A 6657-nucleotide genomic window follows, 5' to 3' on the forward strand; every position below is an offset into this window, starting at 1 on the left:
TAGAGATTAAATTATTTATTTTGAAAAAATCTTTCATAGGTTAAAGAAAAGAGTGGTGAATCAAAAGAATAGGTAATATCAAAAAGCTATTAGGGTGATAGAGCTTAGCAAATGGACCAAAATGCACCAGTATGTTCAATATCATGGCTTAGCGCCGACCAGAAAATTTACAATTGTCCATTTACAGATTCCTTGTTGAGTCGTGTCTTTATTGAGAAGAGGACTTAATTAGACTATATATTTGATACCATTCATCAGGTTTTGCCAGAAATTAAGGAATTATGAAAAGTTTGACATTTCATATTATTATTATCAATTCAACACTTCATCAAAAACAAATAGTAGTTTCTGGTTTAGCTTTTAGTTTCAGTGTCTCTAAACACTAATCAGATCATTGTTTTGGAAAACATGGGCTTTAATGAGATCATTAAATCTTGTTTCTGGTTTTTGGGTTGGGGTTTTCTTAGGATATTTTTGTAATAAGTGTTGGAAGTTAATCTTCATGTTCTACAGTTTTGATCTAATCACCTATGTCACTACACTGAGTTTTCAGAATCGCTGCTTTCATGTGCCAGCTTCTGTGTCACTATGGCAACAGGACAAAGCATTGAATGAAAACACGCAGGTTTGTTAAAACACAGTCTTAAAATAACCTCTTGTTAAGGAGCAAAAGTTCCATGCCTGGAGGAATGTAGTTACACAAGAGACTTAAATAAGCTTATGATTGTTTTCCTTTCAATTTCTCCTCTTTTGTCTGAGGATAATTGTTTGTAATCATTCTTGTCATAAAGCAACTAAACCATGAACTTAGGCTTGCTGTGATTGGTAGAAGGCTTTGTAACTATCTCTGGGGTTGTATTTGCTCCTGTAGGACTTGGAAAGTTCACTTGTGTTGGCACAACTCTGCTGTGTCTGTGCTGCTGTTTCTCCTTTGGCCTGCACCTCTGTCTGCAAAATGGGAGGTGGTTTGACAACATCATGTGGTGTCTTGTGTCTTTTTGTATCTTAAGTGTATTATTTAACCTAGCAAATTGCTTTTTTAATGCTATTGTGGAAGTAAACTAAGAAGCAAGGTCATAGCAAATTAAAGCTAAAAAAGAAAAAAAAAAGACATGCAGATTTACCAGTGAGGTTTGGAACAGTTAGCCAGGGAATATTATGAACTCACCTTCTTTGAAATCCGGTCCGGCTGGCTGTTAAAAAGCTTTGCTTTAGAAAATAAATGTAATGTGTTAAAGAGGAGATCATGCCAAATCACCTCTTGATCCATTCTAACCTTTTAAGCTATGAATACCCATAATGAATTAATATGGTTATTCTTTGGGTAGCCTAGGAACAAAAATTTGTCTAACAAATTTGGTATTCCCTGCTTTTGTTTAAAAAGTTTAAAAGGACAGAAAACATAGCTCCTTCTCATAGATTTGTCATGGCATGCAGATTAAACATCAAATTCCCTGGAATGTCATCCATGTTCTTTTTTTTTTTTTTTCTCTTATTTAGTGGATTTTCCATACCGATAGATATGGGTATTGGCATACCATTCAATATTAAAAACATACATAGCTGTACAGATAAAGGTAAATGAATTTCACTGTAGCCATGCTTCTGCCTTGGAAGTTCTGTTGTTATTTAAAATGGAAGTTTTATCCTAGAAAACACTTCTGTCTCGTCCCTTTGGCTTTACTGTTCATTCTACAAGCAGCTTGGTTCTCTGTTCTTCTCAGCCAAAAATTTCTGTTGTGCTTGAAGCCTTTCTGGTTTATCTTCTTATCTAAAAGCACATTGGGGAAAGTGAGTGATGTTTTAAAGAACATAAAGTATAAATGGAAACTGTACTTTGTAGACTTGCTATAACCTCTTTGGGAACAGGCCTTGGGAACTACCTCTATTAAATCTACTGTTGGCATTCTCTGTTGTTACAAAATAATTAATATTCACTGTCTTGTTAGTAAATAAATATTTAAGTGGGGGGTTTCTTTGTCTTCTAGAAGACAAACTGCCAGGCTGTAATTAAATTTTTTAATGAGGTTTTGTTCTAAATATCTAGATTTCTCAGATGTACCTGCCTCAAAAGTGGGTAGAGAAACATCCCAACAAAATGAGAGATATAATGCATAACTTGTACTGTTCATAATGTAACAATGAATATGGTAAAACATCATAAACATGAGCAGCTTAGTTTTGATGAGTATTTCACACCACGGAAGGGAATGCATTTTGATTAATTTTCCTAAGCTGAGCATTCTCCAGAAATTAATTTTCTTTTCAGTCGCACAGAATCTTTTGGAGTTTTTTTATCCTTTGCCTCATACAAGTAAAATGTGTAAAAACATTGTCCAATCATTTCTGGTAAATCACAGTTTTTTCCCAACTGTTGTGCTGCTGTTTGTATTTCCTAGAAATGTCACTACAGTGTTTGACACAGATGTTGCATTTGGAGCAGTGGATGTGAACAAACAAGTTACAGCTGAGGCTGGAACTAAGTGGCATCTATGAGTCATGTAATTGCTACACTAATTAAATATAAACAAATTATTAAACCATTACACTTTTAGGACTGTATTTACAATTTATGCATAAATATTTATAGAATCTGTCAGTATTTTATTCTGAGGCATTTGGCCTTCCTAGATTTTGCATTCTGCTGTAGTTGCTGCTGCTGCAGTGATTTTTCTCAAAGGTATTTGAATCTTTTTCACTAAAAAGTGAAAAGGACATAGGTGGTACTTCTAGCACTCTGAAGCACCCACAAACAGAATCCAGGTATGGCTGTGTTACAGAAAAGCTCATTATCACCACTGGAAAACATTAATAAAAGGTTAGGTAGGAAAGCAGAGATCAATTCAACCCCTCTTTCACTCACAGAAACTCCTTGTCTGAGAAATACCCCTAAAACTCAAGAGAGTATCTTAAAATATGTGATTCCAAGTTATTATTGTCCCACACATTTATGAAGTCCTGACACTTTTAGTTCTTTTCAGCTCCTTTTTATATATTTTTTTCCTTACATAAGATAAAATGCTGCAGAGGTAAAAGGCAAAGTCTCCACATGACTAATCTGTCCATCCGCTGTTGAAATTGATTAAAATAAGTGAGATGACAGATAATATTTTCTTTCCAACCATCATGTCTTTTTCTTTACTTCCTTTTCATCAGTGTTGCTTAGTTTAAATGTATTAGTTTTGGGATTTCTTTCTGATGGCTGCAATAATACAGCAAGTCCCTCAAGGAAAGGAGAAAGTGATTCCTATTCCTTCCCTAGTGGAAACACTTTCGTTCTTCAGGCATTTCATTGTTCCAGTTTTGAAAAGCTTTGTTTTTTATAGCATCTCTGTTCTTAGCAAGGACAGTATGCACTTCTGATTTACATATTCTTTTTAATTCTAGTACTTCTCAAAAACTGATGGTGGCAGTGATGACTAAAATATTATATCTGTGATTTTTTTAAGATTTAGAATCAGTCTGTTTGCAGAAGAGTAAATTGGATAAGAACATAAAACCACAAAATTCCTTTTTCAGTTTTTCATGTGATACCTGGGATATAGGTAAAGGACAGGTAATTTTCACTTTTCAGGCATTTGAAGTAAATGACACATATATTTGTTAAAACTCTAAAATATAGCTGTATTCTGCTCTTATTCCAAAATAAGAATAATGAAGATGTCTGAGTACACTTGTAATGAAATAATATTTGTCCACTGCCCTGATGATTTTGCTTCTCTTCCTGTAAGCTTGCATGCTTCTGTTTCAACCAGAGTTTGAAACAGCATTTGAAAAGCAGCTGTCCAATGAAATTATTATTGTGATATATTGCTCCAATTCTATGGCAGGTTCAGCTCTACACCAAGCAAAGCCAATTGCTTTACATGTTTTGGATTATTTTTTTTTTTCAGAGAAAGAATGAATACAGTCAAAGTTGGCTTGAAATAGAAGTTCTTCTTGAAATACAGTTCCTCTATTTACTTTTTACTGAGGAGCCAGCTGTTACTTTCTTGTCATGGCCTAATTTTATGCATATTGTTATTATCAAACCAGCAAAGCACACTGAACCACAACCAGGAATGTTTGTAATACTTCTATTCTGATATTCAGTCATAAATCTTAAGCTTGTGTTTCCATATCATTGCTCCATGCTTAATATTTTAATGGTCTTAAAATCAGTCTTTACTCACAGATTTCACAGAATTTTCTTCATTTTCCATGAACATCGTACATGATTTGGCATTACTGAAGGGTTTTACTACAGTAAGTAAATAAATTTGGTTATATTCTAAAGAATGCTTTGTATGGAATGCTTATCATTGCAAGACTCTAATAGGCAACTTTGTTTTTTCTTTAGGCCAGCTTTTAAAATTTAGTCTAATAAAATTAGACTATTAGTTTAATTTAGTCTATTTGAAGTAAATTTGCCCTGATAACAAGCACAGTCACATCAGGATATTATTTCCCCCTAAATATATCTTTTGAAGTTTTATACCTCTCATTGCTTGCTCATAGCAGAAATTACTTGTTTTTTTCTGAAATCTGTAATTTGTAACTGAAGGCTGCATTTAGACCAAATAACATTTGGTGAAAAGGAAAATGGTTTTGCCACCAAAATGCTTTTAGTGGCAAAAACAGACACAAACTGCAAAATTCCAACAGCCCATTACCAAGGTTAGTGTGAAACCAGGAGCATGTTTGACAAACCACTAATGTGAATTCTCTCCCTAGGAGTCGTTGCATGGTGAAACAATTAACTGGCATTAGGCAAATGCTGGCTTAAAGGCCTTTGCAGAAAGTACCTTTGTTGTCAAGAAATCATTCAAACAGTAATGTTGCTTCCCTTTTCTTCTTCCTTGGTTCCAAATGGAAAAGAAAAGCTACTGCCATTGATTGCTACTGTTCTTGTGCTTGTGCTAGAGTTCACAAGATGCACAAAGGAATGGAAAGGGACAGTTTTCAAAACACTAATGAAATTGGAAGATTCATCTAATTGAAGGTGTGCATTTAAAAAAAATCTTATCTATAAATCCTCCCAACAGACAAAAATGAGTATCATCATGAAGATTCAATGGCTATATTAAAGAATATTATAACCAATATATAATAGATTCCTTGTGCTAAAAGAGGAAAATGTATACACTTCAGACTTTACTGGGCATGTAGGAAAAGGATACAGAAACAGTCAGGAGAGCCCTGGAAATCTGCCTTCCTCTTTTGAGGAACTACATTACTCATTCTGCATCAGATGGTATTTAAACATGCTGGATCAGCATACTATAGAAAATTTTGTCTTTAAAATAATTATCATTAGAAGAAATTATTTTTTCCTGCTCCTTTGGTGGACTTATAGGGTTCTATTATAATGATACTTTATTTCTACTCACAGTGGTGTTCACTGGGCTTTTGTGTTGATGAAGAAAGCAATAGAGTTGGTAAGAAGGCAATTTCCATCTATTTGCTATCAAGCTGAACTTGGGAAAGACTGGGATTCAAGGAGATAATGGATATCAACTTTATCTAAAATGAATTATCCTTCTGCATAAAATATTTAATGCCATCATTCTTTAAGATAATAACAGAGTTAGCTTTCCTTGCAGTTTAACATACAATGTTTAAGTTGAGGACATTTGATCTTATATTGTTACAAAATATTAACTTTCAAAGTCACACACTTTAAGGTATGGAAACAAAGAGTCTTACAGTTATTAAGTCTTGTTTTTAAATATATGTCACATTTTACTTACCTGTAACTGTTTAAAATACCTTAATATTTAATTTTTCATGCTAATTTCTGGTTTGTAGCACATTGTAAAGTACTTTGATAATACCTTTGTTTCGATTTCTTCTAAAATCTCATCTACTTAGATGGCACAGTAAAGAAAGCATAATGTAGCAATTCTGTGAAGTATGGCAGATGTTTTGGCAGATACAAGAGTGTGATTAACAAGGAACTAATAAATATCTTTATAACATATCAGTGTTCTTAATTGGGTGGTTTTGTAATTCCTACAGTGTGCCCCGAAATGCAAACAGCAGAATGGATATTTTTCTACTGCACTGCTTTTCTTACTGATCATGGATTTATTTGTGAATACATAGGTCAGTTTCGTTAGGAGGAAAGAGTTCTCTCTTTCTTTCCTGTTGTTACTCTGTATTCTGGTTTTATGCTGATTAATTTATTTTATTTTATACCAGACCAAACACTGTAGCCTAATAAAAAAACTAGACTAACATTTATTTTAATTTAATGGGCTTTTCATAGGTGTTTAATGAATACACTACATCTTCTAAATTAAGGAGCTGCACAGAAGAACAACACTTTGGTACCTGATGAAATGTAGTTGGAGACAGCACAACGGCTTGCACTGAGGGATCAAGTGGGTGTGGGGCATACTCCACACTTGTTTGTCCATCCTTTGAAAATATTCAGAAGCAGGGGATTCAGCAGTACCATAGTAATGCCTGATACTGCCCTTGCAAATGAGGAATGCTGCCCAGCAGTTACACAGAACTAAGAGGTTACTAAGGAAAACTGCAGAACCTTTTCCATAGATGTTTTCCTGAGAATTTAAACAAACAGGCTAAGGGTGGAGTAAATACACTTGACCACATAGGGACCTTGCCAGGAGGGATATCCCAATGTCCTTTTGTTTCTAAGTTGCTCTGAATCCT

Source organism: Melozone crissalis, unplaced genomic scaffold (assembly GCF_028551555.1).
Source record: "Melozone crissalis strain CALT ecotype California unplaced genomic scaffold, PUWL_Pcris_2 ptg000013l_1, whole genome shotgun sequence".
Taxonomy (NCBI): domain Eukaryota; kingdom Metazoa; phylum Chordata; class Aves; order Passeriformes; family Passerellidae; genus Melozone; species Melozone crissalis.